Source organism: Charadrius vociferus, unplaced genomic scaffold (assembly GCF_000708025.1).
Source record: "Charadrius vociferus isolate BGI_N301 unplaced genomic scaffold, ASM70802v2 scaffold93, whole genome shotgun sequence".
NCBI lineage: Eukaryota > Metazoa > Chordata > Aves > Charadriiformes > Charadriidae > Charadrius > Charadrius vociferus.
Genome location: NW_009647838.1, coordinates 826,065 through 831,437, shown reverse-complemented (window position 1 = coordinate 831,437; position 5,373 = coordinate 826,065).

Sequence of the window (5,373 nt, the reverse complement as noted above, 5' to 3'; positions counted from 1 at the left end):
GTTTTGTGGTTCTTTTGCTGACCTTCTAGTTGTCTTTCCCACTGAAATGCAGTGACCTTGGCCTGATTCCGCAGGGAGGAGACGCATTCGATCCTTTCATGTGGTCTTGCCTCTTTCTAAACGCTTATCCTGGTACCCTCATGTACTGCTGGCCCCAGGAAAGGCACATATATATCCTCCCGGATAAAAAGGAAGAAGCAACGACTGGGGACTGGGTTTCAGATGCCTGAAAGATGAAGCTGGGAGTGCTACGTCACCACCACACTAACCCAGCTATGCTGAAAGTAGGTCATTCCCACATTGATGCAGGTGTGCATGTGTGCGAGTGGGGTCCAGCCCGCGTACGTGTGCATATAGTGGAAACACTTACTAGCATTCTTCTATTGTACTTGTGTTTTTCAGGGACAAAAAATTCTTGTTCCACTCCTTTTTTTTTTTTTTTTTCCTGTTGAGTGAAATACTGCTGAATACGCAAATAAAAACAATTGTGTGGTATTTTGAAAGAAAACGTGTATTGTAATATAGATTGCTTTTAGTAAGGGGGATGAAATCACTGGTGTTCTGCTATGTGGTCCTGACAGGAAGAGGAGATGCAGGCAGAGCCAAAATCATACTGGATGTACCAGGGACTAGCAAGGGCCGGTTGCTTCCCGAGTGAGCCCAGCACAGTGAGAAGGCAGGTGGGAGCAGTCGCCGCACCAGCAAGGAGCCAGGATGAGGAAATGGCAGGTCTGGGTCAGGATCAGGTCCAGAGACAGTGATCAGACTCACATACAGCCTGGTGGTCCCCCAGCAAGGCCACAGTGATGAGGGGGGTCTGAAGGCAAGCCAAGCCAGCCGCTGCGGCTCAGAGTCCAAACGGCAGAGGTGCAACACTGGGTGCAGGAGTAGCTGCTGTGACACAACCGTGGTGGAGCACACACAGGGACCAGTGGTATGGCCTTGGTTTCAAAGCAGCTCCCAAAGGATCCTGCCCCAAATGGGCAGATCCTCACCTCTGAAAACTTCTTCACAACAGCAACTGCCAGCGAAGGCACAGACCGTGTACTCTGCCAGCAAAGCTCCTCAGCTCGGCCACCAAAACTCCTGGAAGGGGGTTACTCTCCGGGCCTGAGTGTTGCAGGAACTCTTACTCATTAGCTTCCTAACCTCCCAACAAAATACCAGGTAATCTGATTAATTACTCATGCCAGTTGACCAATTATAATAAAAAATGAGCAGTGGCAAATTACGTGCTGCTGTTGCCTCTAGTTCCTTGCTGTGGTTAGACAGCTGCCTGCTTTGCCTGCCCTCAGAAGCGGACCTAGCTTTGATGTAGGTGGCAAACTTGGATGAAGAGGTGACACAATCACTGCTTTGAGCTGTCGTACCCTTCAGTGAAGGGCGGGCAGCAGCACTGTGAGGTTGTCCTACAAAGACTAATTCTCTGCTGCAGCTTTTGGCTGTCACTGCCACACACACTGACTGGGTACAGAGCCAAGAGTCTGTATAACATAAGGTAAAGCTCAACCTACAGCACAACTACAGCTGTAGTTTATGTCTCTGCATACACTTATCTATGCATGTGCCGGGTGGGTGGGTATAAGTAGCTGCCCCAGTAAACACCATAGTACAGAGAAAAGGTCTCAGCTTTTTCTTCTCACAGTCCTGGAGAAAATGAAGGAACTTTACTTTGGTTTAGGTGCAACTTTCAATGTAGTGGGCAGATCCAAATAACAGCAGCAGCTAAAGTTATAACGATGATGGTTAATGGGATTTACTTGATAATGTGCTTCTTAAACTCTGTTCCTGCCGTAGGGAGGTGGGGCCAGAGGATGACAAAATAATGGTGATCGAAAACACCTCATTGAAAAGAGAGAGGAAAAGAGTCAGAGGAAGGCCTTTGGTAGAGTAGGTCCAGTCCATCTCACCTAGGATCTTGCTCCAGGTTACAGTTTCCCCAGTAGCTAGATCAGTATTAAAAGCTCCAATATTCTTCCAGTTGTCACAGTTCACTGGGTCTCCCATTGCACAGGTGTGCTGCAAGCTGTACCAGTGAAACAACTTAGGTTATAAGTGGCCCTCCATAGAAAGCAAGCAAGTTACATCCTGGATTATTTCACCAAACTGTTTTACACTGAGCCCGAGAAACAACTGTGAGCCCCAGAAATTGTTGTGCCAGTGCAATCGACAAGGGACAAGGGACTATGGGGATGGAGCAGGCTCCCACCTGCGGACAGGGAGCATTGGACCCTTTCCTACTGGCTCTGTAAAAACTTGAAATGTTTTCGGGTGATCAACTGAAATATTGCTTTGCTTAAATTTTTGGTCCTGGGAGCACCCAGTTGTCTTTAAAGTGAGTTGGCAGATGCAGATTCCGCAGAAGACCTGCAGAGGGAGATCCAATCTGCTCTGCTTTGACATCTTTCCTTCTCTCCCAACAGCTGGAGCTTGGAACCATCTCAAAGGCAGTCTAGTCTGTTCCTGTGAGGTGTCTACATGTCTGCTGTGAGTACAGAGATCAACAGATATCATAAGGTGCCTCAGATGGAACTCTGGTCCATGCGGTCTTCTTCTAGGGGCAGGCACCTGCTGTGCAGGTGATGGTGGTAGCCTTTTGTGTAATGCTCTGAACATTGAAACCAGTGCCACAAGGAGCTATTTCTGAACACCAGCGCAAATAAAAAATTGCTTCCATGACTGGAAAGAGGCAGGTCAGGTTGGGAGGGTATCAGCTGCTGGTGTGAGCGGGATTTTCCAGGCTCTTTATTTTTGCCAGGTCCATGGGAACTGTTCAAGTGATTCCTCCCAGAAGACTTGGCTAAAGCCCTAACTCAGGATGTTCCAAGTGTCCTAATTCCAATGGGGAGTAGAATCCACAACCTCAGGATGTGTCCCAGCAACTTGACTAAGTCATATCCGGGTTGAGAGGAGTCTCCACCCCACCTAACTGTTGAAGCCAGCCGTGCAAGAGTCACAAAGACTGGCAGAGAGCAGACAAGAGTCAATGCCCTGGTTAAGTATTCAGCTATGAAATGCCCTATGTGCTCAGGGTGGTGTCTCTGTTTCTTTGCAGCATGGCAGTCTGCTGCTCGAGGCAGACCCAGGAGCTGAATGCCCCAATTACTCTTCTTTTCAATCACATTTTCTATTGCTCATTTTCTGTTTTGTTCCAATGAGTTTTGTTGGCCAGGGAGGGTGAAGGGATGCATATCGGAGAGTTGGTGCTTTTGCTGCCTGAGGACTTGGTGATCAGCTGTGTGGGTTGTTCCAGCAAAAAGCTTCGTAGAAGCCATCCGCCTCCAGAGCAGGGTAAAACTCAACAATACAAGCTACTGCTGGGCTGCAAGTGAACACTAAAAACAGCTGTTGTCTACTTTGAGGGCTGTTTCTCCTCCCTCTTCTGCAGCTTCTGTAGTGCTGGAGATTGAGCAGATAATCAGCTTTACAGTGAGGATGTTTGCCTGATACATTTCAGAGGGCTTACTCTCAGCTGCTAAATTTGGTTGATTTCCTTTCTAGTATTTAGTAATAGTCTTTTTAAAAAATGCTAGAAAAAGGAAATTTCCCACATAATATTCTGGTAGGAAGAGATCATATTGCCTGGAAGATGGACATTTGGCTGGGACAGGACTATGACCAGCTCCTTAGTGCTTGTTTGGCCATAGCACCTAACCCAGTCTTTAAATTAAGTTCTCACCCTACTAGGTGTTGCCAGTTACATGGTACTACACGAAAAACAAGTTCAAATAGGTTCCGCGCATCCCTCCCCTTCATACACGCACTGTCCATCTGTCTGGATGCTTCAGCCTATGTGTTTAGAGAGGCCTTTCAACCAGTTCCAGGCACAGGCTTTCCACTGCATCTTCATTCTGCTTTATGGGAATGTCTGCTGCCTGTTTCTTCCCCCTATCTCACTACTGGAGTCTCTTCATGCAGGCTCCACATCTCTTCTCTCCCTGGCTTTAGTGTATGAAGAGTGATGAGGGGTTACAAGCAGATCTTCAGGTTTGCCCTCCCTGGTCCTCAGCTCCTTGGGTGTATCAGGAGCTGATGACATCCGTTGGAAAAGGAAGGAGGCATGTCTTGCCAAAGTGCTGTGGTCTTTGGAGGGCCATGACTGAATGCAGCTGTGATGTAGGAGGTGTGAAGAGGGTGGGGAGGAACTGGCGTGGCATGGCTTCTGAGCTTGTGATGGGGCCTGCATCATCTCAGACTCAGCACGTACTCAGCACTGGGTAGGTCAAAGACAGGGACATACAGTTCCCTTAGCTCCTTCCACAGGCAGCCCTTGCTCTTAGGGGGGTCTGAGCTGTCAGGATGCCCAGTGTCCTAGTTCTGGTTGGTCTGTCCTCACTGGACGGCTGTTTTCCCAGCTGCTGTCCTCTCTACTGGAGGAGGTGATTTCTTATGAGTCATCTTCTTCGGGAAAGAAACCTCTGGGTTCTTCCCCCCATGGTGCGAGCAGATGAGGGGGAAGGTATCCATAACTATTTTATTTTCAAGGTCTCAGCAAGGGGCAGGAAGATTGGAAAACGTAGACTTAAATTCTTAGTTTAGGGTGTCACTTATGAATAGGAGTTGGACAGAAGTGTGCAGGAAATATTCTCACAGACTTTAAACTTGAAAGTTAAACAGTTCTCAAGTTAAAAACAACACCAACTTCTCATCTTTTTTCTTGCACAGGATGGTCTGGTGGGACACAGGAGATCCGAGTTCTATTTCTGGTTCTTGTCACCAGCTTCCTATGACCTTGGACTAGCCGCCTAACCTCTCTATGTGCCTTCATTTCCTTCTCTGTAAAATGGGGGTGATCACATTTACCTGCCCCATGCAGACACTCTTGCGACTTATTTCATAGCATAAAAATACAGGAAGGGCCATAATGGGTCAAACTGAAGACCTGACTCACTCAATCACCTTTCTCTGGCTACACAGGGGAAAAGTGGAAAGACGGGGCTTGAGTTTTGCTGTCACGGGCTCTCTCCTCTGGTCTTTCCCAAAACCAAACCACACATGAAAAACATGAGGTAAGTGCATAGGGAGGAGAAACACATTTCTAGGATGGTCCTGGATGTCACAGGGTCAGTGAAGGCCGGCAGCAGCGCTGGCAGGGCACACTCCTGGAGCATCCTTAGCCAGTGCTGCCCCTTCCTGGCTTCCCCGCTCTGAGAGCTCCGTGCCGCTGGCAGGCGACCCGCGCCCGCTCCGGGACAGGCTCCGCACAGGGAAAGCTGCCCCAGGGAAGGCGGGGAGAGAAGCCCCGGCCCCCCGGGGCACGGGTAACGCTTTGGGGCCCTCCGAGCACCGTACTCGGTGGCCGGAGAAAAGCTGTGCGGCACCGGCCTGACCTGGCCCCCGGCCCAGGAGCCGGCGACGGGACGCGGCGCTGCC